The following is a 27787-nucleotide window of genomic DNA, read 5'->3' as shown; positions in this document are numbered from 1 at the left end:
TATCGGCGATGAAGGTTACTGCAGTCGGCCCGTTCAACTTCTTGATGGGCTTTGCTTCCACCCACTTGGTGAACTTGTCCACCGCGACAAGCAGATGAGTTAGGCCGCCTCGGGCCGTCTTGAATGGTCCTACCATGTCCAGGCCCCAAACTGCGAAGGGCCAGGCGATGGGGATTGTCTTCAGCGCGGAAGCCGGCTGAAGTGGCTTGGAGCGGAACATCTGGCACCCCTTGCATTTTTGGACTAGCTCTTTAGCTTCTTCCAGGGCAATTGGCCAAAAGAAACCGTGCTGAAAGGCTTTGGCGACGAGTGCCCTTGAAGCCGCATGGTGGCCGCACTCGCCCTGATGGATGTCTCTGAGAATTGCTTGGCCTTGTTCTGACTCTACGCAGCGCTGGTAGACACCAGTGACACTGCGCCTGACTAGCTCTCTGTTGACTATGGTGTATGCTGCCGCTCGGCGCTGCACTTGCCGAGCCAGGATCTCATCTGTTGGCAGCTCTTTGTTTACTAGAAACTTGAGGATGGGCTGCGCCCATGAAGGTGCTGCTATCTCTTCAACTGCTACCACAGCGACTTGGACAAGGGTGGCTGGGCTGGGAGGCGGCGGGCTGGAGTCTGTGGCCGTCTACTGGATTGACAGAGTCTCTGGGCCGACTGGCGCAGTTCCCAGGCCGGGCTCTGAAGTCCCCGGGCCGACTGGCGCAGTCCCCGGGCCGGGTGGCGCAGTCCCCGGGCCGGGTGGCGCAGTCCCCGGGCCGAGTTCTGGAGTCCCCGGGCCGGTTTCAACTGTGGTTTTCTTGAGGCTGTCTGTTGGGGCTTTGGAGTCGGGTCCGACTACTTCTGGAGGAGCTGGCACAAAGATGGAGTCTGACTCTGGTGAAGGCTTGATAGACGGCTTGAGGAGGCGTTGAAGGGCGACGCCGGAAGGTATCGCTTGGCGAGTGGAGCCGACTCGTGCCAAGGCATCTGCTTGATCGTTGTCATTTCTTGGCACGTGAAGTAATTCACACCCCTCGAAGTATCCGCTGAGTTGCTGCACCAGGAAGCGGTAGCTCGCCATGTTTGCGTCTTTGGCGTCCCAGTCGCCGGATGATTGTTGAACCACCAAGTCGGAGTCGCCATAGCACAGGATCCGGCGAATGCCGAGCTCTTTGGCAAGCCGGAGCCCATGAATGAGCGCCTCATATTCGGCGACGTTGTTGGAGGCGGCGAAGTGGATTTGCAGCACATACTTGAGCTTGTCGCCCTTAGGGGAGGTGAGGACGACACCGGCTCCCAGGCCGGTGCACATCTTGGAGCCATCGAAATGCATCCGCCAATGGGTGGAGTCAGGCACTGGTGGCAGGTACTGGGTCTCGGCCCAGTCGACGAGGAAGTCGGCCAGCACCTGCGACTTGATGGCGGTGCGGGGCTGGTAGTAGATGGTGTAAGGGGCTAGATCTATAGCCCATTTGGCTACTCGACCGGAGGCGTCTCGGCTTCCAATGATCTCGGCGAGTGGGGCGGTGCAAACCATAGTGATTGGATGCTCTTGGAAGTAGGGCTTCAGCTTCTTGGCGGCAAAATGCACACCATAGCACATCTTCTGGTAGTGAGGGTAGTTCTGCTTGGAGGTCGACAGTACCTTGCTCAGGTAATATACCAGTCTTTGGATGGGGAGCGCCTTGCCATCCTCCTTGTGCTTGACTACAATGACTGTGCTGACTACTCGGCTGGTGGCGGCGATGTACAAGAGCATGGGCTCTTTGGGAGTCGGAGCCGCCAACACGGGGGAGTAGTCAACATCTTCTTCAGTTGGAGAAATGCCTCATCCGCCTTGTGATTCCACTCAAAAAAGGTGGTCTTCTTCATCAACTGATACAAGGGCAGAGCTTTCTCGCCCAGCCGACTGATAAACCGGCTGATGGACGCCAGGCAGCCGGTGAACTTCTGCCCATCCAACAGTCGGCTGGATACCTCCATTCTCTCGATGGCCTTGATCTTCACGGGGTTGCACTCTATGCCGCGTTCGGAGACCAGGAAGCCAAGGAGCTGGCCGGCTGGTACTCCGAAAACGCACTTCTCAGGGTTGAGCTTGATCTGGAATTGGCGCAGATTCTCAAAGGTCTCCTTGAGGTCTTCCAGCAGCATCCCACGCTTCTCCGTCTTCACCACCACATCATCCACATAGACGTGGGCATTCCTGCTGAGTTGCTTGAGGAGGCACTTCTGCAAGCAACGCTGAAAGGTGGCGCCGGCATTCCTCAAGCCGAACATCATCGTCAGGTAGCAGAAAGCTCCAAACGGCGTGATGAAGGCGATCTTTAGTCTGTCCGCTGGGTTTAGCTTGATCTGGTGATATCCTGGATATGCGTCTAGGAAACTCAGCAGCTCGCATCCGGCTATGGATTCTATCACCTGATCAATTCTTGGTAAGGCAAACGGGTCCTTGGGGCAGGCTTTGTTGAGGCTTGTGTAGTCGATACACATCCGCCATTGCTTGTTCTTCTTCAGCACCAATACCGGGTTTGCCAGCCACTCTGGAAAAAACACTTCCATGATGAAACCGGCTGCCAAGAGCCGGGCTATCTCTTCTCCAACAACTCTTCTTTTATCTTCTAACAGGTGGCGCAAGGGCTGCCTGACGGGCTTCATATCTGGCCTGACGTGTAGCTTGTGCTCGGCGAATTCCGTCGGTACACCCGGCATGTCTTTGGGGGACCATGCAAAGATGTCCCGATTCTCACAAAGGAAATCGACGAGCTCGCCTTCCTATTTGCTGTCAAGGCCCGTACCCATGACAGCGTATCTCTCTGGGTGCTCCGGGTCCAAGGGTATCTTCTTGGTCTCTTTGGCCGGCTTGAATGATCCTTCTACCTCCGACTCCTTGGGGTCGGCGACATCTCTGGCTGCTTTCCGGCCATCGCCACGACTCGGTCAAGGAGCCGCTTCTCGGCCGCGATCACCAGGGACTCGGCCAGCCGACTGCTCTCGGCTGCGCAAGCGAACGACTTCTTGTAGTCGCCGGCTACGGTCAGAATCCCCTTGGAACTCGGCATCTTCATCTTGAGGTAGGCGTAATGGGGAACCGCCATGAACTTGGCCAAGGCAGGTCGGCTAAGCAGGGCGTGGTACGGGCTCTCCAAGTCCACCACCTCGAACCAGACCGGCTCTCGGCGGAAATGGTCTTTGTCTCCGAAGAGGACGTCTATCAGGATCTTGCCGATTGGCGAGCAGGAAAGGCCGGGTACAATTCCATGGAACACAGTCCGGCTGCTCTGCAGCTGTCTTCGCTTGATTCCTAGCTTCTCCATGGTGTCCTTGTACAGGATGTTGATGCTGCTGCCTCCGTCTATCAGGACTCGCGAAAAATGGGCGGCCCGCCTATCAGTAGCCAAGGTCGCACCTAGGACCAGGGCATAAGAGCCTGGACTCGGCATCACCTCTGGGTGATCCGCCCGACTCCAACTGATAGGCCTCTCGGACCAATGCATGAACTCTGGAGCATCTGTTGCTACTGCATTTACTTCTTGTTGCTGTTGGCGCCTGCTGCGCCGGTCATCTACCACACTGGTGAACACTACGTAGGCTCCGTGCTCTTCTGGGAACTCGTCTTGCACTGCGCCGACTGGCCGAGCCGTCGGCTGCTGGGGCGGCGGTGGAGGCGGCGGCCCAGCAGGCGGCGGTGGAGCAAGGCCGTCTCCCTTGGCGATCTTGGTGAGCCAGTGGCACTTTCTGGTGGTGTGGTTTGACGGCTTCGCGCCGCCGTGGAACTTGTAGGGACCATCCAGAGTCTGCTCATAGGAGAAGGCAGGCAGCCAATTGGACTTGCCGCCCTTCTGCCGCTTGGCCGGAGGCTGCCCCTCCGGTCGTTGATCTTCAACTGCCGCCACTTGCCGACTGTTGGAAGTCGGCTGCTGGGCCTTGCGCTTGTTGTCGTTCTGCTGCTGTTGCCGACTGGTGTCTCCAGCCGGAGTTCTGGGAGCTTGAGGGGTCACCTTGCCAGCTGCGCTGACTTGGATCTCTGTCTTCATGGAAGAGTCAGCCGTGGCGTACTTGTCGGCTATGACTAGCAGTTCGTCGAGGGTTTCTCGCTCGTTGCAGAGGAGCCTGTGCTTGAGGAGGGTGCCCTCTTGGCACCCGGCTGTGAAGTACTCGATAGCCTGCACCTCGTGCACGCGCTCGCAGAAGTTTCGAAGCTCGCCCCAGCGCGTGAGGTAGTCGCGTGTTGATTCATCAGGGCCTTGCACGCACAAGGAGAGCTGGCGCGGCTTGGGAGGTCGCTTGTACGTGCTCGTGAAGTTGCGGATGAAAGCTTCAGTGAAGTCGACCCAGCTGTTGATGCTGCGGGGCTTCAGACTATTCAACCATGTCCGGGCCGTGCCCTGGAGCATGAGAGGAACATACTTCATGGCAACTCGCTTGTTGCCGTTCGCGATGCTGACGGCTGTGGAGTAGTCTATCAGCCAATCCTCCGGCTTCACGGAGCCAGTGTACTTGGGTGTGTCTCGGGGGAGAGTGAACCCTTTGGGGAAGGGCTCATCTCTGATGCGGGGCCTGAAGCAAGGCGGACCCAGCTCGTCTTCCTCTTCCAGCGCCAGGGATCGGTGGAGTCGGTCGATCCGATGGCGGGCGTCATTCTCTCCGACTCCCTCTCGGCAGCCAAGGCAACCTCCGAGAGTCGGATGCTCAACAGGCAGCGGGGAAACTCGCCGCTCTCTTCTGGGCGGGGGAGGCAGGTAATCGTCCCGCCGCTCTACTGCTCTCGGGCGGCCGTCTTGGTCGCGCTCGATGGTCATGTGAGTCCGACTGTGACTGACAGCCGGCTCCTTCTCTTTCCTTCCGCGGACTCCGCCAGTCGGCGTCCGAGAGGTCGCGCCTTAATCTCTGCGGGGAGGCAAGTCGTCGTTCGGCTGCTGCAGCGCATCTGCGCGGCCGCCAGCCGCATTTTGCGCAGCAACCGCGTCAAGGAGCTGCTGGACTCGCTCCGTCATCACACGGCGCTCTTCGCCCTCGAAGTTCTTCAGCTCGTCAGTCGCCGCTTGGGCGGCGCGGATGTTCTCCGCTGGGGTGGTGTACACGGGGCGTTTTGCCCCGAGCAAGTCGGCGATGGCTGCGCCGCGCTGCCGGACCGCACCTAGACGGCTCGGCCCAGTCGGAGCTGGCGAGCCGCCTACAGCGTGATCCATCTCGTGCTGGTATGCCTCTGACAAGCGCCTCATGCTTGCCAGCTTCTTGGCGCCTTCGATGATCTGAAGGCGGCGCGTCTCCAGCGTCTCGGCGTCTGTGTCCTCTGGAATGGGCGCGGTTAGGTCTTGCAGGGCCGCAGCTAGCGGGTCCTGGGCTTCTTCACCGGAGTGCTCGCCGTGGCTGATAACGAGCACCTCCGTGACGGCGCTTCCGCTGCTCTCCTCGTACGGAAGCGGCACGTCGTAGACCACCACGTTGGTGGGGAAGATGTCGAGCGACACGGCGTCGGAGTCGACCAGCATCGGGTCGGTGGAGCCTACGGACTCCAAGTCTACGGCAGGCTCGCCGGCAACGTGGAGTTGGTCGAGGAGGCCCGCAAGAAGGCTCTCGGGGCCACCCGTGCCTGCGTCGGATGCAGGCTCGTCGGAGAGGCGCACCTCGCCGACAAGTTCGGCGAGGCTGCTCGCCGCACAGGCGGCTTCAGCGCCACGCAGCGCGTCGATGCAGACTCCATCTGGCGAGCCTGGCTGGCTGCGCTCGCCCGGGAGGAAGAGGGTTCCCGTCCAGAACAGATCTCCGGATGACGGTGCACCTCGCCCCACGGTGGGCGCCAAATGTCGAGGGTTGGGTGCAACATATGCCAAAGGATGGCTTATCATGGCGGGGGCGAGTAGAACGTCGCCGGTGCCTGGAAACGGGATGAGGCGTAGACGTGCACGCCGGCGAATCTTACCCAGCTTCGGGGCTCTCCGGAGAGATAACACCCCTACTGCTGCTCTACGGGGTCTCCGCATGATCACTCAAGTGAAAAGGCTACAATGGTGCTCCTAGAGCTGCTTCGTGAGGCAGGAGAGAGCAAGGCTAGTCCTCTCCTCCCTGGGCTATCCGGTCTAACTCTATCAAGATCCGAACCCTTTGCATGGGTGCCCCGGGGGGTTTATATAGGCCTACCTCCCGGGGGTACAATGGTAATTCGGCTGGGCGCGGGCCCCAGCCGTCTGTCTCTCAGGTCGCCGCCTTTCCCGCCGGCTTCTGGGGCCCGCCGACTGGTGGGTCCCGCGGACAGGCTTGACACTGTGCGGTGCTCCCGATGACACATGATTGGTCATCGGGTCGTGGCAACAGTGCCGCTGTCTATCAGGCGATCACTGTCGCCTCTCCCCATCTAATCTGGTTAATGGCTTGTGGGGCCCTGGAGGGGAGACGGCCGACTCCGGGGAGGCCGACTCCCACAGGGCCGTCTTCGGGCACTCTGGCCGCCTTCGGCCCACCCACTGACAGGCGGCCCCGCGGTCTTCGGGTCGTACAGGCTGACGTCATGGGCACAGTGCGTCGCGCACTATGGCTGAGGTCAGGGCTGGCATGGCAACAGTGTTGCGCCTCGCCGAAGATCTTCCGGCGATACGGCTCACTATAGCCATGCCAGTCCCTCGTAGGCAGGGAGGGACGGCCACGTCGTGGCCGTACCCCGCATCGGGCTTGGTGAAGCGCCATGGGCCGACTCCCATAGTCGGCGTCCGTGGAGGTCGCCAGCTTGGAGTCGGCTTCTGGGACTCGGCTTCTCTGGAGATCGCCAGCTGGGTCTCAGACTCTCTGGAGGTCGCCAGCTGGGACTCGGCCTCTCTGGAGGTCGCCAGCTAGGACCCGGCTTTTCTGGAGATCCCCAGCTGGGGCTCGGCCTCTCTGGAGGTCGCCAGCTGGGACTCGGCTGAAGGGGCGCGGCCGGCCCTGATGTCTTGAAAGATCCAGGGTCCCGGGTCAGCCTACCCGTGGCCCATTACTCCGACAAATGGTTTGTGTGCAAAATAAATATATCACTCGTGAAAATATTCTGTTGCAAGAGCACATCATCTTCCTCCGGAGCGTCGTCCGTATATTGGAGAATCTTTTGGTCATGAAGGATAAGATCGCTACTTCATCACCACCACCTCCTTCTTCATCTCCAAAAGAGAATTCAGTATTGGGTATGGGCACTCCCCTTGGCTTGCACCAAGCTTGGGGGAGGTGCCCCGGTATTGTATCACCTCCACTATCTTTTGCCTTTATTTACCTTAGTTCACCATAGTTATCTTTTGCTTTAGATGAATAAAAGTTTAGTTCGATCCTTTCTTTTCGAGTGTTTGCTTAGTGATCTATCCTTGTAATCGTGTGCAAGACATATAATAAAGTTTAGTTTGAGTTTTGTCTTCTTTATTTTCATGTTCAATAAAAAGATAGGAAATAAATGGAAAAGATTATATGCTAATCTTATGGTAAGTAATGACATCACATAAGGAAAAGTATAAGTAGAAAATTTTATTGGAGATTGACAAACATAGCATTGGTTAATGATGCAATTCATGAAAGAATTAATAAGGGAAGAGAAGATTCACATGCAAATACACTATCTTGGAAATCTTTTGTGATTGTGATCCCCCATCAAAATATTATATGCCAAAATTGTTGACGTTGGACAAGGAAGACAAACGTAATGATTTATGTTTGTTCATATTCACATAGAAGTTATATTGTCATAGATCCTTCAACATGTGGTATTTCCCCCCATCTTTGCTAGCCAAAAATTCCATACCAAGTAGAGATACTACTTGTGAATCCAAAAATCCTTAAACCAAATCTTATTTTCAAGAGTCCACCATACCTACCTAAGGATTGAGTAAGATCCTTCAAGTAAGTTGTCATCAGTGCAATAAGGCAATAAAATATGCTTCTAAAAGTGTTAGATCATTTAGTGTAAGAGAAAATTGAGCGTTGTACGAACTTGTGATGGCAAAGAATAAAAGCAACAGATTGCATAATAAAGGTTGCTATCACAAGGGGCAATATAATGTGACATTCTTTTGCACTAAGGGATTGAGCATACAAACAAAAAGTGCATGGCAACCTCTGCTTCCCTCCGCGAAGGGCCTATCTTTTACTTTTATGTATTTACTTTCATGCAAGAGTCAAAGTTTTCTCTCTATTCCTTTTTATTTTTCTCTTTTGGTAAGCATCATGTGGTGAGGAAAGAACTAGGCACATATATCTAGTTGGATATGGGTAGCATGAGTTAATATTGTTGACATCACCCTTGAGGTGAATACATTGGGAGGCGAAATTTGCTCATGTGTATGCGGTGAGTGTTAGCAATCATAGAAGACTATATGATGGTTGAGTGTGTGGACTTGCCAAAAGGCTCCGATACGTGCCCCTTCCTGAAAAGATGATAAATTGTAGTTGCAAAGTTGACTCAGAACATAGTTTGTTGGTTTCCAATAGAGTTTATGCTTTATACTTCGATGTTGTGATCAATTGTTACTTATTCATGAGAAGTCTATGATAAAAGTTTTATGTTTAAGTTTGTTGCTGTTATAATAATTTACATGATGATTCTATGTCTGTATTTTGTTTTTATCGACACCTCTCTCTCCAAGCATGTGGACATGTTTTTCGATTTCGGTTTTCGCTTGAGGATAAGCTAGGTCTAAGCATGGGGGAGTTGATATGTCCATTTTGCATCATGTTTACCTACTGTTATTTATAATGTTTTTATGCATAATAATGCTTTTTGGAGTAATTCTAATGTCTTTTCTCTCATAATATGCAAGGTTCACACAAAGAGGGAGAATTCCGGCAGCTGGAAATCTGGACCTGAAAAAGCTACATCAGGCTACCTATTCTACACAACTCCAAATGAGCTGAAACTTCACGAGGAATTTTTATGGAATATATGAAAAATACTGGAGCAAATAACTACCGAAGGGGGGCCACCTGGTGAGCACAAGACACCAAGGCGCGCGATGCCCCCAAGGCGCGCCCTGGTGAGTTGTGCTCAGCCCAGCCCACCTCCGGTGCCCATCTTCTGGTATATAAGTCATTTTGACCTAGTAAAACTAAGGAGAGGACTTTCGGGATGGAGCGCCGCCGTCTCGAGGCGGAACTTGGGCAGGAGCACTTTTGCCGTCCGGCGGAGCGATTCCACCGGGGGAACTTCCCTCCAGGAGGGGGAAATCATCGTCAACATCATCACCAACAACTCTCCCATCTTGGGGAGAGAAATATCCATCAACATCTTCAACATCACCATCTCCTCTCAAACCCTAGTTCATCTCTTGCGTTCAATCTTTGTGCCGGAACCTCATATTGGTACCTGTGGGTGACTAGTAGTGTTGATTACATCTTGTAGTTGATTACTATATGGTTTATTTGGTGGAAGATTACATGTTTAGATCCAATTATCATTTGTGAGTAGTTACTTCTGTTCTTGAGGTCACGGGAGAAATCATGTTGCAAGTAATCATGCAAACTTGATATGTGTTTGATATTTTGATAATATGTATGTTGTGATTCCCTTAGTGGTGTCATGTGAACATCGACTACATGACACTTCACCATATTTGGGCCTAAGGGAATGCATTGTGGAGTAGTTATTAGATGATGGGTTGCGAGAGTGACAGAAGCTTAAACCCTAGTTTATGCGCTATTCCGTAAGGGACCGATTGGATCCAAAAGTTTAATGCTATGGTTAGAATTATTCTTAATACTTTTCTCGTAGTTGCGGATGCTTGCGAGGGGGTTAATCATAAGTAGGAGGTTTGTTCAAGTAAGAACAACACCTGATCATTGGTCCACCCACATATCAAATTATCAAAGTAGTGAACATAAATCAAACCAACATGATGAAAGTGACTAGATGAAATTCCCGTGTACCCTCAAGAATGCTTTGCTTATCATAAGAGACCATTTTGGCCTGTCCTTTGCCTCAAAAGGATTGGGCTACCTTGCTGCACTTTTTTTACTACTATCGTTACTTGCTCGTTACAAATTATCTTCCTATCAAACTACTCGTTACTTATAATTTAAGTGCTTGTAGAGAATACTTTGCTGAAAACCACTTGTCATTTCCTTCTGCTCCTCATTGGGTTCAACACTCTTACTTATCGAAAGGACTACGATTGATCCCATATACTTGTGGGTCATCATCTGGGCTCATCATAGCTTCTTCATAGTTTGTAGGTTTGCCGTTGTCTAACAACATGACTTCTAGGACAGGATTACCGTACCACTCTGGTGTGGAATGTGTTCTGGTCGACCGACGAGGTTCATTAGTAACTGGATCTGAAGTTTCATGATCATCATCATTTTCTTCCTCTCTGGTTGGTGTAGGCATCATTGGAATGGTTGTCTCTGATGTACTACTTTCCAATTCGAGAGCAGGTATAACTACCTCATCAAGTTCTACTTTCCTCCCACTCACTTCTTTCGAGAGAAACTCCGTCTCTAGAAAGGACCCATTCTTAGCAACAAAGATCTTGCTTTCGGATATGTGGTAGAAGGTATACCCAATAGTTTCTTTCGGGTATCCTATGAAGATTCATTTCTCCGTTTTAGGTTCGAGCTTATCAGGCTGAAGCCTTTTGACATAAGCGTCACATCCCCAAACTTTAAGAAACGACAGCTTAGGTTTCTTGCCAAACCACTGTTCATACGGTGTCGTCTCAACGGATTTAGATGGTGCCCTATTTAACATGAATGTGGCTGTCTCTAATGCATGACCCCAAAACGATAGTGGTAAATCGGTAAGAGACATCATAGAATGCACCATATCTAATAAAGTATGGTTACGATGTTCGGACGCACCATTACATTATGGTGTTGCAGGTGGCGTGAGTTGTGAAACTATTTCACATTGTTTTAAATGAAGGCCAAACTCGTAACTCAAATACTCGCCTTTGTGATCTGATTGTAGAAACTTTATTTTCTTGCTATGATGATTCTCCACTTCATTCTGAAATTCTTTGAACTTTTCAAATGTTTCAGACTTATGTTTCATCAAGTAGATATACCCATACCTACTCAAATCATCTGTGAAGGTTAGAAAATAAAGATACCTGCTGCGTGCTTCAACACTCATCGGACCGCATACACCGGTATGTATTATTTCCAATAAGTCATTAGCTCACTCCATTGTTCCGGAGAACGGATTTTTAGTCATCTTACCCATGAGGCATGGTTCGCAAGTATCAAATGATTCATAATCAAGTGATTCCAAAAGTCCATCCGCATGGAGTTTCTTCATGCACTTTACACCAATATGACCTAAACGGCAACGCCACAAGTATGTTGCACTATCATTATCAACTTTGCGTCTTTTGGCATCAATATTATGAATATATGTATCACTACAATCGAGATTCAGTAAACCATTCACATTGGGTGTATGACCATAGAAGGTTTTATTCATGTAAACAGAGCAACAATTATTCTTTGACTTAAATGAATAACCGTATTGCATTAAACATCATGTTCATGCTCAACACAAACACCAAATAACATTTATTTAGGCTCAACACTAATCCCGAAGGTAGAGGGAGTGTGCGATGGTGATAATATCAATCTTGGAAACACTTCCAACACACATCATCACCTCGCCCTTAACTAGTCTCCATTTATTCTGCGGCTCCTATTTCGAGTTACAAATATGAGCAATAGTTTTCAAGGGTGGAGTATTCAACCCAAATTTATAGATTCGACATAAGGGGAGCCAAAGAATATTTGTAAGTATTAGCAGTTGAGTTGTAAATTCAACCACACCCGGAGATTAAATAACTACAACAAAGTGATCAGTAGCATAGTAATATGATAGTTTGATAGCAGTAGCAATGATAGCAACAGTAACGGTAACGGTAATAGCAGTAGTGTTAATTTGGTAGCACTTGTAACAGTAGCAATAGTAATAGTAACGCAGCAAGAACAATATGTGAAAAGTTCGTATGCATTGGATGGGTGATTTCGTTGGATGATATTCATCATATAACAGTTATAACATAGGGCGATACAGAACTAGCTCCAATTCGTCAATATAATGTAGGCACGTATTCCGTAAATAGTCATACGTGCTTATGGAAAAGAACGTGCATGACACCTTTTGTCCTACCCTCCCGTGGCAGCAGGCTCCATAAGGAAACTAAGGGATACAAATGCCTCCTTTTAATAGAGAACCAGAACAAAGCATTAACACATAGTGAATACATGAACTCATCAAACTACGGTCACCAACGGAAAGTATCCCAATTATTGTCGCCTTGGGGTTTACAGACCATAACACGTAATAGGTGCATATAAATTATAAGATTGGATCAAGAACATAGATATAATGGTGATAACATAAACGGTTCAGATCTGAAATCATGGCACTCGGGCCCTAATGACAAGCATTAAGCACAGCAAAGTCATAGCAACATCAATCTCAGAACATAGTGGATACTAGGGATCAAGCTCTTTAACTCAAAAAAAGGGATCAAGCCCTAACAAAATAACTCGACTACATGATGAATCTCATCCAACCCCTCACCGTCCAGCAAGCCTATGAAGGAATTACTCACTCCCGACGGTGAGCATTCTGAAATTGGCGATGGAGCATGGTTGGGATGACAATGTGGAGCCTTGTGGGCCCCACTACCCTCCAGGGCACGCCAGAGGGGGGTGGTGCGCCTTGGTGCCTAGTGGGCAGCTGCACCCCTCCAGTGGGTCTTAGTTCCAGTATTATATATATATTCTAAAATAATTCTCCAAAAAGTTTCGTCCAATTCCGAGAACTTTTAGACGTATCAACGACGGACTGCAACGGGACGAGGAGATGAAGCTTGGTGCTCTGGGTGCTCTGGCAAAGATAACGAGATTGGGATGGCTTCTATAGATGAAGAGGGATCACAAGACCTTGTCAAACGGCTGTAGAGATCAAGATAAGTCGAAACACAAAAGGAGGAGGCTCGGGATGGCTCACCGGCGTCGGAATCTGGCGATGAACTGTAGTGTTTGTGACGAGATTGGAATGACGAGTGCGAGCGATTGAGGTGGACTTGGCAAGGGGTTTCGAGGGGAATGAGTTGAGAGGGGTCGTGGCTATTTATAGGACATCTTCCTTGGGTGAGGGGTTAAATCGGATAAGATTTCCAAGAATTTGAAATGGGAACGGCGTCGGGAGCATGTACGCGTAGGTTTCTCTGTTACATTCTCTGTTTGTGGGGAAGAAGAAGAAAAGGTGGGGCCCATGCGCCAGTTCTACAAAGAGTCAACGAGACAGAGAGAGAGGAACCAAATAGGCGTAGTGCTGGAATACTATGAGAATCATGTACAACAACGTACTAACATCAGCCTCTCTGGCGATAGCCGAGGCGACCCACGACCGGGTCAACATGGAGGCGCCGCCGCCGGCGGCGGCCGCGATAGCCTGCCGCGATGAGCGGCGAGGGGTGGGTGGCCTCCTCGTTGAGCACTGGAGCACCTTCAAGGCGCGCGGAAGGGACCTTCTCTCCCGAGCGAGGAACCCGCAGAAGTTACTGCGGCGGATGCAGAGCAGGGCTGCGATGCTTCTCAAATCTGATTTGGATGTGGCTAAATTGAAAAGGGAGATGACCGGAGGTACGGATGCGGGACAAGGGGCGGCGATCCAGCCGGCGGAATTAAGGGTCCAGGCTTCAAATCCGGTGAGTAATGAGGAGGATTTGGGGGCCGTTTCTGATGGGTTTGGTTTGATTTTCAAAAGGGGGTCAGGAATGAGGCCGGACGAGGCTAAAGGAATTAACAGGGGAGTTAATCCTGTTAAATTGGAGGCGAAATTTGAGGAAATCCAGGCTTATTTCTTGCGGGGGGGGGGGGTCGGCTCTGTTTTCTTCAGTCTACAGTGTTCTGCTCCATACCAGTTTCTTCTGTTGCTCTATACTTTCTGTCCATGGCAAGCCAAGGCGAGGATCAAGGTCGAGGAATGATGAACCTGACCATTGCTGGGTCGGGTGATGGTGGTGCTGGGTCCAGAACCCCTGAGGAAGGGCCGGCCGCAATGCAGCCAACGGCGACCCCAGCCACGCCCACGGTCGGAAAGGGAAGGAGTGATGTCGGGGGTCCGTCAGGCCTAGCCCTGACCACTCCCCCGAACCCCTCCGTTGGCTTCACTTCTTCTCCGGAGCGCCCTCCTCCTCTCCGCAGGCATGGCAAGGCCAAGATGGTCGAGTTCGATGACTCGCCAATCGTCATCGACATGGAGGCAATGGTGAGTGCGGTCAAGGGAAAGCTGGCTGTGGGGCGAGTGCTCTCCCCGTACCCAGCCAATCCTTCGGCCGTCGTCAACGAGCTCAAAGGACCCTGGCGGCTTCGTGGTGATGCGAGGGCCCAGATGGTCACGAGCATCGACAAACACTTCGTGGTGGAGTTCACGGAGGAGGGGGATCGGCAGCATGTCCTGGCTGCTGGTCCTTGGCACTTCCACAACGACGCCGTCATCTTCGCCGACTTCGACGGCCAGGGCAACCCAGCGGAGGTCGACCTCAACTCCATCAGATTGTGGGCACAAATCCACAAGCTGCCCTTCGTGTTGAAGACCGAGGAGATGGGGTGGACTTTCAGCAAGAAGCTCGGCAAGGTCATTGCGGTGTCCCACCGGAACAAGATGATCCTTGACGAGCATCTCCACATTCGAGTGGAGCATAAGGTGGACACGCCGCTGAAGAAGGAAGTTGGGTTCACTCCGGTCGGCAACAAGGACGAGATCACGTTTAAGGTGAAATACGAGAAACTTCCAAATTTTTATTTCTGTTGTGGCATCCTGGGCCACACTACGGAAAGATTCTGCGGCATGCCAAAGGAACTGCGCAAGCCAAACTTCTCCATCGACATGAAGGCGCCGCCGCACTGGAAGCGCTTCCTCGACTTCGGAAGCACCGGGGCAAAGTTGTCGGACAGAGTCATTTCGGCAGTTTCCAAGGCTGTGCGCAACCTTTCAGTGGCTGCGGCAGGCTCGGGTCCTTCTTCAGATGTTGCGGGAAAGGTGGCGGGGGATGCGGGTACCCAGGAGGGGTTGCCGGCGCCCCCGAACCAGTTGGTGGCAAGCCAAGTTGATCATCCTCAACTTCATGTGCCTAGGGGGGGCCTCAACATCAAACTGGTCACCCCTGGGTCATCTCCTGCGGATGGAGGTGGACACAAGAGGAATTTGGATGATCCTGCTAGGGCCTCTATGGCTCTGATCCAAGACCAGGCGAGTGATGCTACTGATGTTCCTATGCAGCAGCGGCCTCAGGAGCAGGCTGGGGGTGCAACTGCTGAGGTGCATGCACAGCCGGGGCACCAGCTGACCCTGGCTTCTGCTGCTGCTGTGGGCGTGCAGCTGCAGCGGATTGAGGGCGAAGCTCAGGATCAGGTGGCCATTCACAAGGATGGTCGTGACGATGGTGCTGATGTTGGTGCCCAATGGCAAGCCGTCACTTCTGCTGGAGTCCAGCGGTGGAAAAGGCTTCACCGACAAGAACATGACGAGAAGGTTATGCTGCAAGCCGCATGTGTTAAACATGCGGTTTTTGGCATCCCCACTCCGCCGAACAGCGGCAGTGATCTTTCCGGCGGCAAGGCGGCCTTTGCTGCAATGCTTGAGGGCACGGCTGGTAGCAAGAGGCGCTCACCGGATGAAGACAAGGACATGGTTCTTAGCATGAATAGCTCCAGTACTGATAGCATAGAGTTTAGGGGTGCTCTAGATATGAGTGTGACATGTAAAAGAGTGTGTGTTGAGAGAGTTGAATCTGTAGTAGGCATAGAAGGCTCCGCTGTTCATATTACAGAGGAGATAGTTGAGGGAGAGGAGGAGGATCAAAATAGGAGAGAGTCCGTAGGCGATGGTAAGGAAATTGGGGGTATAAGCAAGAAGCTACCGGCCCTGGGGCTGCCGGTCAACTGACGGGCGCACTTGACGTCGCCCGTCAGGAGCCATGAAAATGATATGTTGGAACTGCCGAGGCTTAGGTCAGCCTCGGACAGTTCAAGAACTTGTGTGCCTTTCAAAGACACACCGGCCTAACATTATCTTTCTTTCTGAAACAAGAAAAAATAAAGAGTATGTTGAGAGTTTGCGCTACCGCTTGGGTATGAAAAATGTTTTTGCTGTTTCTATGCCAGGCAAAGGAGGTGCATTAGCGGTCTATTGGGATGACCTGTACACTTTGGAGTTAAACAAATATGGGGAACATTTTATTGACATGTACATTTCCAACGATGCTGGCACTAAGTGAAGATGCACTTTTATCTATGGGGAGCCGAAGGCGAGCCAAAGGTATGTTATGTGGGAATTGTTAAGGCGTATAAAACCTCTTGGGTCGGGTCCATGGTTTATGGCTGGTGACTTTAATGAGGCTATGTGGCAAGATGAGCATTTTTCTTGGATCAAACGGTCACCAAAACTTATGGCTAATTTTCGTGAGATCATGTCTGAATGCAACTTGTTTGATTTGGGTTTTCATGGAGTTCCTTGGACCTATAACAATAAGCAGGAAGGTAACAAGAATGTGAAGGTGCGGCTGGACCGGGCGGTGGCGTGCCCCCAATGGTCATCTATCTTTCCTGACTGCAAGGTAACGCATATTATCAGTTCCAGGTCAGATCATTGCCCTCTTCTTATTGAATTGATGGGAGCTCCTCGTTCTGGCACATTTATTAAACATTTGAAATATGAAGCGTATTGGGAGAGGGAAGATGCGGAGCTGCAAGTACAGATTGATTCGTGTTGGAATAATAATGCTAGAGTCAATAATCTGGGAGATGTTGCCAATAATCTGGACAAGTTGATGAAGTCTCTTCATGGGTGGAGTCAGGTTCACATTGGATATTTGCCAAAAAAACTTGAATCTGCTCGCAAAAGACTAAGTGTGTTGTTTAACAGAAGTGATCATAAAGCAATAGTAGAAAGGAAGAAAATTTTAAAGGAAATGGATGAGCTCCTGTTAAAGGAAGAAATTATGTGGAAGCAGAGATCATGTCTGAATAAAATGAAATGGGGAGATAGGAACACAAAAAAAATTCATAGGAAGGCCACTTGGAGAGCGAAGAAAAATAATATTTCTGCCATCAAAAGAAGAGATGGGTCTCTCTCTCAGGATATGGATGAAATAAAAGGTATCACTAATGATTTTTTCAAGAATCTTTATTCCTGTGATTCTGTGGTTAATCCGTCCCGTATCATTTCTCTTGTGAAACCATTGGTGACTGATCAAATGAATGAGGATCTTTGTAAGCCATTTTCTGAGCAAGAAATCAGCGATGCCCTATTCCAAATAGGGCCGTTAAAGGCCCCGGGGCCAGATGGATTTCCTGCCAGGTTTTTTCAAAGAAATTGGGGGCTTCTTAAGGAGGATATTGTTCGTGCCATCCAGCAATTTTTTATTTCTGGAACTATGCCTGAAGGGATAAATGATACAACTATTGTTCTTATTCCTAAGGTGAAGAATCCTCAGTCCATAAAAGACTTCCGTCCAATCAGTCTTTGTAATGTGATTTATAAGATTATCTCTAAGTGCCTGGTCAACAGACTAAGACCTCTGCTAGATGGTATGATTTCTCCTACCCAAAGTGCATTCATCCCTGGAAGATCAATATCTGATAATGCACTTATCGTGTTTGAATGTATGCACTCTTTAAATACGTTAAAAGATAGCCGCGGTGAATTTTGTGCATATAAGTTGGATCTCGCTAAAGCGTATGACCGTGTTGATTGGAATTTCTTGGAAAGAATGCTTCAAGCGTATGGTTTTGCTCCAACATGGATTAAGTGGATCATGTCTTGTGTTACCACTGTGAAGTTTGTTGTGCGTTTGAATGGCCAGTTGTTAGAGCCTTTTCATCCTTCTCGTGGTCTCAGGCAAGGGGATCCACTATCACCATACTTATTCCTCTTTGTGGCTGAAGCATTGTCGTTGCTACTTAATGATGCTTCGGCAAGAGGGGCTATTCAAGAGTTCCGGCTAAACAGACATGCCCCAGGTATATCTCATCTCCTTTTTGCTGATGATAGTCTCCTATTTTTTAAGGGTAACTTGGAGCAAGCTCTGAATATTAAAGGCATTTTGTCGGCTTATGAGGAGGGAACTGGCCAACTATTAAGTCCGGATAAATGCTCCATATTATTTGGCAAAAATTGTTCTATGGAAGACCAGGTGTCTATTCTGGTTATCCTTAAAATCACGATTGATGGTTTTGAGGATAAATATCTAGGCTTGCCTATTCCAGAAGGTCATATGAAGGCAGGTAAGTTTCAATCCACCAAAGATAAGGTGCTCAAGCGGGTTTCAGTTTATATTGAAAAATATGCTTCGAGCGGAGCGAAAGAAATCCAGATCAAGTCTATTATTCAAGCTATTCCCGTGTTTGCAATGGGTATTTTTAAATTCCCCGCTTCACTGTGTGAGGAGTTATCCCAGATTATCAGGAATTTTTGGTGGGGCGATGTAGAGAATAGGAAAAGAACGCATTGGCTGGCTTGGGATAAGATGACGAGACCAAAAAGTGAAGGGGGTATGGGCTTTCGTGATCTTCGGCTTTTTAATCAAGCACTCCTGGCGAAACAAGCTTGGCGTCTTTTGGTTTTTCCGAACTCTCTGTGTGCTAAGGTGATGAAAGCTAAATACTATCCTCATGGGCACCTTATTGATACGGTATTCCCTCAAGCTACTTCCCTTACTTGGCAAGGAATTATGCATGGCCTTGAATTGCTAAAAAAAGGCATTATTTGGAGAGTGGTCAATGGGACTAGTATAAATATTTGGAGGAATAATTGGATCCCTAGGGAATCTGGCCTACAAATTTGTGGTAAAAAGAGCAGAACTAGGATCAAATTGGTTTCCGAGTTATTTTTGAGTGCAACCAGGAGTTGGGATGAGAACCTGATAAGGCATCTATTTTATATTCATGATGCAGAGGAAATCCTAAAGCTCCGTATTCTTCGAGTGGGCGAGGGAGACTTTATTGCTTGGCACCACGAGAAAAGTGGCTTGTTCTCCGTGAAGAGTGCGTATAGACTAGCTCTGAATCTTAAAGAGCCGAGGAGTGTTTCTGGCAATTCCAGTGATGCCATAAATGGGGATAGGAGGCTCTGGAATATTATTTGGAATGCTAATGTCCCCCAAAAAATTAAAATTTTTGCCTGGAGGGCTGCTTCTAATAGTTTGGTGGTTCAACTCAATAGGGTTAAACATCATCAAACTACTCTAGGTACATGCTCAATATGTGGTATTGATGATGAGTGTATTTTCCATGCTTTGGTGGTTTGTCCCAAGGCTCGTGCATTCCGCATGGCTCTGAAGGAAGTTTGGAAATTACCAGCGGAGGAGACCTTCAAATATTCTGGACCGGATTGGTTCCTTATTCTATTGGACCAGTTAACTACGCCTGTTCGTGAGCAAACTATATTCATGTTTTGGAGAGCTTGGCACTTGAGGAATGATTTGATCTTTGGTAAGGGAATGGAATCCATCTCAGCCTCGGTAAGTTTTGTCGAAAATTATTGGGCATCTTTCTCGTCTTGTCTTGCTAAAATGCAGGTGGAGATATGCAGTAAGGGGAAGCAAGTGGAGTTGGATCTTCAGCCAACCAATAACATTGAGAGGCAGGTTACTCTTTGGAGGCCACCTACCCCAGACGTCTATAAGATTAATGTCGACGCAAGTTTTGTGGAGGCCATTGAAGCTGCGAGCGTGGGGGTGGTTGTTAGAAATCACCGTGGACAAGTGATCCTACCCTCCTGGGATTATATTGGTACTTGCTACAGCGTTGAGGAAGCGGAACTTAGAGCGTCCTTGTCCGGCCTATATATTGGTATGACTCTAGACATGCCCGTCATTTTGGAAACTGACTGTTCGTTTGTAGCCTCCGTTTTTGGTAAAGAATATGTGGACAGATCATCCCTTGTTGATCTAAAGAAGGAAGCTGTAGATGTCTCGAAGTTGTTGGTGAATTTACAGATTTCTAAGATCAACAGGAAGGCTAATATGGTGGCTCATGAGATTGCAAATTTTAGTTTTGATAATAGTTCTGATGGTATTATGTTTCATTCTGTTCCGCCCTTCGTGGCAAAGTTTGTAACGAATGATTGTATGAACATTTTAAGTTAATTAATACATGGAGGGGTTTTTTCAAAAAAAAAAAAAACTAGACAGAGAGAGAGAGGGATCCAGGCGGAACGAGAGGACGGGCATGGGGCATCACCTGGGCGCTGGCCTGCTGGCGCCTGGCGCTGTGGCTGGCTGGGCCGCTTGGCCTGGCTGGCCATGGCCTCGCCTAGCCTGTGGCTGGGCCGGTTGGCCTGGCCGGTGCAGGCAGATTTGTTTTTTAAGAAAAAATCGATTTTTTCAGAAGCTTAAAGCAGCAAAAGACAATAAAAATAAATTCTAAAAATACCATAAAAATTCTCATAGATATATGGTCTTATATATGACCTTGTGAACTTTTATCCGGCTTAAAATGCAAATTTTAAAAATAAACATTTTTGCTAAGCTAATAAAATTTGCATCAAAATAAATTGCAAATAAAACCCAATAAATATATTTTGATTTCAAATTCAATTTCCAATATTTCCCTTCTGTTTTTCAAGAAGTCCTTTTATCTTCTCTGTTTATTTTCTTTTGAAATAATGGAAGTGAATTTTGGTGAAACCAAATTCCAAATTTTGAAATTTCAAAAATGGATTTAGGGAAACTTCCAACTCTCTTTTTGGTCCTTGAGTTGCTCAAAGTCCCTTGGATCTGATTCAAATGAAAACCAATGGGGCAAAATGCATAAATCATGGATGCATATGAATGATCTATTTATGAGGGGGTGGGACTGGCGACTATTGCGCCGGCGGTGGTGGTGAGAAACGCACCGGCGGTAGTGCCAGCTATGGCGTGAGATTGGATCAAGATCTGATTACCAAGTCAGAATAGATGGAATGGTTTTGCTGTGCCTGTAGCTACGGACTTGCATAGTATTAAATAATACCACAAACTCGGTTGCCAAGTACAAGAGATTACAAGATCATATTTACAAGGAAACCATCCTAGATAATCTGTCAAATATAATTACAAAGATTACATACTGATGTATAATACATTAACAGAGGAAAGGCTTGGGCTTTGCCCGATAGACACTAGGGGTTCATATGGTCGGTTTGGACACACATGTTTGGCCATTAGAATTAGTGGCATGGAATCAATAGTGCCTTGGGTGCACTATTGGGCGTGCTCTGGGGTTTCCTTGATTCCAGGGGTGATAAGAAGTTTTCTAAGATGTTTTGCCATGGTCCTGGGGTGACATTTGACCAAGTCTTGGTTCTGGGGATCAGCAGAAGATGAGGGAGAGAGAAAGTGCTCCTGCCCCCTGATCAGATCAATGGAATCATGCATTTGGGCAGGGAATTTGACAAATTGACCAGTGAGACTTGCACTAGCTAAGCTTCATTGCAGGACTGAGCTCTGCTAAAGATTTGGTGGCATTTGGAGAAACGTGTCTTCACAAAACTTTCAAAACTAGAATCTGCATGAAGTGGAAAAGAGGAAGAAATCCAAACCAAATGAATGATATGGTAGCTCAAAATTGGCAGGGTGGATACGTGACAACATTTAGCCATCCCAAAATTATTTGGGAATTTCTGGAGAAAGTTGTCCATGTAAAAGTTTCGAACCCTACAAATGTGCAGAATTGAAAATTGTAGATCTAGGAATATTTTTTAATATTACCATAAGTTAAAACTCTTATATATGGGAACTGTTTGTCCCCTAAGTCTCTCTATTTTTTCTCAAATAGTTTTGAAACAAAAAATAATTTTAACCTATTAAAGATAATTTCTGGCCTTTAGAGAAAACCTTTAAATAAAAAAATACTTTTATACCTTTTAAAATAATAGTTTTGTGCTTCTGGCATATCCTATAGGTAATAGGATCCAAATATATTTTTTCAAGGTTTTGTTCCACCTAATTTAATGACTTGTAGTTCAAGCCTCATGTTAGGGGGTTTTGAAAATCTATTTTTGTTTTGAAAATAGATTTTTGTGAAATCATTTTGGAAAATAATTATTTTTAGGACCTAAACCCATGTCATGATCCGTAGGAGAAAATTTGGAGTGAAAAAACTGAAGTAGAAGTACCGCATGATTTTTTCTAGTCCTAGAGCACTTTTATCAAGCAAGGCACAATCTAACATATAAAGCCTCTTAGGGTACCCGCCGTTCTAGCGCCATCGCGGTCTCGGATGAATCCGGCGCGCACATTCTACCCTGTACCTGGTTGGTCCTTTTAATCTCGCTGTCAAACATCCCGACGTCCATTTTTTTTGTACGTTGGTTGCTTGAGTTGGACTGAATGACGGTTGGGCCACCCTTGTGCGCGGGGCCACCAATTCAGCGGGTAATGCGGCAGCAGCAGCTATCGCGCGCGTGCGCCAGCGGTGAACGTGGGTGGAAGGGCGTGGGGCGCGGGGTGTGATGAATATTTTTTACCGTCCTCCCCTAGACCCGGTTGTGGCTCCTCTGTTCCAGCCGTGGTGGCCCCAACTGTCGGTCTCTCGAGTGGCCAGTTGTTGGTTGGTTGGTTCCTTCCGCACAACGTGATAGGCTGGGGTCGCGCGCCTCGTACGTGCCTGCTGACCAGGCGACACGACATGGGTGGGTGGATGGTGCGTCGCTGCTTTTTTACCCGTTGTGTCTATACCCAGCTGCGTTGGTGGCCCCTGCTTCAGGATGGTCCCGCATGGCAGCGTGTTGGGCGTGTGTGGGAGGCGTGTGCTTGCTTGTGTTGCCTGCAGGGACCGCGCGACGCGCGTGGGGTGGGTCATGTGGGGGTGTAATTCTGCTTTTCTACTCGCTCTTCACTTACCCAGTTGTGTTGTTGTCTCTCTCCTCTTTTGGTCCCACATGTAAGTGTAATGGGTGGCTCGTTCCGGATGAGGGAGAGTCGTAGAGACGTTTCTTTCCAGGAAAGATGGCCCTCTTCTCCCCACGTTCTCTATACCGGGGTGGGTGGGTCCATGAGTGCACGTTCCCCACTTCACTCCCCTCTCCCCCCTCTTTGATTCCCCATCCACCGCCGCCTCCTCTCTCGCCTCACCGCCGGCCTCCTCTATGCCCCTTCCTCTCCCTCTCGGACGAGGCCTAGCTATGGCCACCCGTGCCGCATCCTGCATCTGGCGCGGGAGCGTGTGGTGGTGACTAGCCGAGCCGTCTCGCTGGTGGCTCGAGCACGGACCCTTGCGACGGCGTCCGGGCGAGGCCGGGCACAAGGCGGAGCTGCGGCCGGCGACCCGGCACCCGCGCTTGCCCGGCGGCGGGACCGTCTTCGTCGTGGCCGGTGGGAGAGTTGGGCGGCAGCAAGCGGTGCGGCGAGGGGAGGCGCATGGGCGAGAGGGTGGGGCTCTTGCTAGCCGCTCTCCCGTCCCGTTGGTTTCTTGCGGCCACGGTGGCGTTTCTCAGATCGAGCTGGATGGCGCGACGGGGGCGTGGCACAGGTCGACTTGGGAGCGCATCCGGCATCCCGGTGGCCACGTAGTGGCTCTGGTCGCCGGGAGGGCTTAATTCTGTGGTTAATTCCATCCACCCCTCCTATTCTCACTTCTCTTTCTCTTCTTGATGCAGGGCCGTGATGTGATTCACCCTGTCCAGAGGGTAATTTCTGCGTGTGATTTGGGTAAGGATCTGGGTGCTGTTCGTTTGCTCACTGTGTTTGTTCCTAGGTGAGCCTCTCTCCTTTTCCCATGCTCTTACCTGCTCAATAAAATGCTTGTGTGGCTGCAAGCTATTTATCTGCCTTGGGTTAGATTCCTTTTGGTTTCTTGACAAACATGAAAAAAATGGAGGTGAAGAGGAGAGGAGGAATTACTTCATATGTTTAGGCAGCACGAGATTTCTAAAGTTAGTTTACAACTTCTTAGCCAATTTTGGTTGTCTTGCAAAGTAAAAAAAAACAAGTAAATAGTTTGCTTATTCCCTAAGTAAATCAGTGTTATGTTCGTCGGGTCCATCTAATCACTTTCTCGTGCATCCAGGTCGGCACCGCTGTTGTCACCGGCAGAATGGCCGACTGGCCATGGGCGGGCTCGGAGCCCTCTGCGAGCAGGTAACTGAATTTTCTGACCAAGGAGCTTTCTAAACCTGTAAAAAATCATTCTGACAGTTGTTGACTGGTAAATATGTGGAACTATTTCAGGTGAAGGAGCTTAATTTCCAGGGGTATGAGGTGATTCTGGTCGCCTCCCGCGCCGCCGGCGTTGAGGCAGAGGCTCAAGTACGGAAAGCTCATCAACAGCAGGTTGCAGACCATTTTTTCTCACAGCAGTTTACTGACGGTCATTGCCTCTGGTTATCGTCAGTGCTTGTGTGGTGATAATTCTCCTTGCTTGCAGTTTCGCCGATCTGCAGAACCCATAGTTCGACCTGGATGGGAAGGCATGCGCTGCCGTCGGCCAGAGTGGCCTCATGGCTATCTACGATACACTATTTAGCCAGGTGGGTTTGCTAACTGTTGTTCTTTCTTTTATTGTTGTTGTTGAGGTATGGTCTTTCTTGCTCATCTCCAATCAAATGCTTGTGAGCTGAAAAGTTCTTGTTTGTTTGTTTCCCTTCCTGTTCAAGTTGTTCATCTTCTGTGTCGTTAGCCAGCAAGGTTAGATGTGCTCTCATTGCCACGCTTGATTGCTTCTTGCAGCATGTTCTTGTTTGAATATGTTTACCCTGGTGATTTGCTTTCTGTTTGCTGCTTGGGCAAACATGTGTGTCCCCTGTTTTCGGCAGTACATCTTCGGGTTAGTGCTGTGGGCGAAATGTGTGCAGCAAGTAGTAGTTGTAGCTGCCCATTATGAATATTGTGCCTACAGCCATGGTTGACACACGTATTAAGTGGTAGTTACTCCGTACACATAGAAGGACGGTTTAGTGCGGAGAGGTTTATGAAGGCCTACTGGAATTAATTATTTCAGAACACTTACCCCTTCTAAATTATATATTAGCAGGGTTGTGCTTATATGTCCCTCTTTAGATAGTTCTTGGGGAGACGGCATATTTATATTTCTAATTTAGGCTACAAAATGGATTTTATTCGTATGTCTGCTATATTTCAATTGTATTGTCTTTCCTTCAATCAATTGACAAGTTCTTGCTTCTTTTAATATTATTTCTCTTCAATCAGTTTATGAATCCTTAGTTCATTTAGTGTTATCTCTTTACACAGAAGATCCTACTTTCATAACTGATGTGCTATTCTCACATGCAATTAACTTGATCTGGTTAGAAAGAATCAATGGTTGGTGCTTGTTAATTGCATTAATAGTAGTTGTTGTGTTCTGTGGTGATTATATGTGCCACACATGAAGTATTGTATAAATGTGCTTTTATTGTTCAAGAAGCAAGAATTTCTGCCATTTTTTGTTGTCTTTCATCTTGGTATAGCTACAAATCTGCTGCATATGTTTTAAAGATTAGGCATCTCGGGATAGCTACAAATCTGTTGCATACGCCTTTAAATATAGGCAGAGAAAATTTTACCAATTGGTGGCAGGTTCCTTTTTGGTTTGCTACGTTATTTTGCTGTTTATTAGGCAACACACTAATTTCCCTTTGCTTACTAATGCCATGATTCCTTTTATGTTTCTGGTAAAAACAGTTGGGTAATTCTTCTGTTGCTTCACGGATCTTCCTGCACGTTGTGTCTGTATTACTGCCACTGAAGATATACCTCAACTGAAGATCTAGCTTGTGACGATGATATACCTAAGGTTAGTGTTATTATTACATATGGGGAGAGGTTTATGAAAGCCTACTGAAACTGATTATTTGGTTACACTCACCACTTCCTTTGGACAGAAGTCGTTGTCTGAACGTACTGACCATTGTGTTATGCAGTGTTGGTCTATACTTTAATGCACCTGTGTTCACGCATGGCCAGCTTTATGTAGCAGTGTCGCGTGTGACCTCAAAAAAGGCTTTGAAAATCCTGATTGAACATGAAGATGGTACTACTGATTCTCAGACCAGGAACACTGTGTTTCGTGAGCTCTTCCACTCCATTTCTTATAATCCATGCTGGTGGTGTCTTTTACAATACATGCATTATTCTATTTACCCTGTTCGCTATGGCCGGCCAGTCTGTTCTAGCTGATTCATGTGGTCGTCCGATATGTGTGGTGCCAACTGCCATTTCTTTGCTAGCTGATGTCCGTAGTCTTTTGGTTCATACAGCTTAGTGCCTCATATATGAATGCTCTTTTTGGGTTCTTCAATTTCTCTTACCCCCTATCTTTTGCTGCTACACTGATTATACGCCTGTTCTACCCTGATGCTCTTTCTTCATGCTGGTCCTATGTCACGGGTGTTAATATCTACTACCTATTTACCGCTTGTTGTGCAAAATCTTTAGGTTATTGTAAATCATTCCCTGCTGTATAAAGTTTGGTTTTAGTCTGTTGCATTTTGTTGGTTCCTATCTTGCCAATGTCTACAGCAATATGCTTTCTTGATAGCCTATTTTGCTTCACATTTTTTGGGTATGCCACTTCTCTAATGAGTGGGTGCATCTCTTCTTTGTTTTATCATTCTATATTTTTTTCCTAACCTTTTTGGTATTCTGCTTTCTCCTTGCAGATGGCAAGCACCATTTTGTTGGTTCCTGCCTTGCCAATGTCTACAGCAATGTGTGCGGCCTTTGTCTCATCTGTGGCATTACCGTGGGGCGTGGGGCGACTCATAATGGGCCTATCAAGCATACTGACCTTGTGATGATAGATAAAGAGGTTGATGTCAGTGCCATTCAGATAAATATATTTTTAGCCCTTTGAATTGAAAAATGAGTGCTTCTTGGTTGTTTCTGTTGTTGGTCTAGAAGATTCTTGGTGCTTCTTGGTGCTTTTACTACATGTCCAGTAGTATACTATGCTAACCCACATAAATGACAAAGTCCTGCGCTAATCCTTGTTGGCACTTATTGGTGTGTTAACTAAATGGTTTAGTCCCGCGCTTCATAGAAGCAGTTTTAACTAAATGTAATGAACTAATTAAGCGCCTTCTTTTATTGTTGGCTAATCCTTTGGTTTTATTGCATGCTACATTCTATATGATGATACGCTACGACTCTACTAAGTCCAGGCACTATAAACCCTATGTCAGCTATGTATGAATTTGGAATCCATATTGCAGAATTATTTGCTACTGTTGTATATAATGCTATCTCAGCTTCCCAATGAACGATGCATGCCTTCACCTTCAGGCACAAGGCAAAGTGTGTCCGCCTATGAGGACATCATCATAAACCTTCAGTGTCACCTGAATGCCTTGTGTACCAGACTTATGTTTATAATGGTCTTATGCTATCTCCACATTAGTTTATCTTTGTGTATGGATTACTAACATCACTTTCTTACTCACTACTTACATTGCTTCTAACTAGCTTCTTGCGCCATTGGCGCAACCGGGTCATCTAGTATTCAAAAAGTTAAAATGAGAGAGAACCATTTAAAATAAAATGCTAAATTTTAAGGATCCAATTAACACTATTGGCTCTAAGTTGACTGGATACAAAATCTAGGATGTTAAACCATGTTCATGGATGGATAATGTGCTCGTTTTAGGGGATAACACTGCAGATGGCCTAAAATGCACTAAATTGATAATATTGACAAGACCCCAATGGTACAAATTTGTGGCATATATTTCATTGAATATTTGTATACTGCCAAGGAGAATGAAATAATTGCCAAACTCTATATTGTGGAAGCTACGCGTTGCACTTTTTTGAAGTGTTGGGAAGCTTGTGAATAAATAAGTTTATACTAGTACATATGCCCGTGCGTTGCAACGGGC

At 48.0% G+C, this 27787-nt stretch overlaps 1 long non-coding RNA gene across 4 annotated transcripts; it reads left to right on the top strand.

The window, feature by feature from the left end:
- Positions 1 to 22961: 22961 nt before the first annotated feature.
- Positions 22962 to 27023, top strand: LOC123162699 (uncharacterized). Of its 4 annotated transcripts, XR_006481417.1 has the most exons (8): positions 22963 to 23445; positions 23573 to 23670; positions 23983 to 24053; positions 24144 to 24245; positions 24340 to 24442; positions 25596 to 25707; positions 25835 to 25980; positions 26573 to 27023. It is a non-coding gene; the product is annotated as an uncharacterized lncRNA (long non-coding RNA). The 4 variants fall into 4 exon arrangements; XR_006481419.1 differs by having other exon boundaries at positions 22962 to 23445; positions 25596 to 25980; XR_006481420.1 differs by having other exon boundaries at positions 25835 to 27023.
- The last annotated feature ends 764 nt before the right edge of the window (positions 27024 to 27787 follow it).

Source organism: Triticum aestivum, chromosome 7B (genome assembly GCF_018294505.1).
Source record: "Triticum aestivum cultivar Chinese Spring chromosome 7B, IWGSC CS RefSeq v2.1, whole genome shotgun sequence".
NCBI classification, from domain to species: Eukaryota; Viridiplantae; Streptophyta; class Magnoliopsida; order Poales; family Poaceae; genus Triticum; species Triticum aestivum.
Note: the sequence above shows the minus strand (reverse complement) of the source record. Positions and strands in the feature narration are given on the sequence as shown.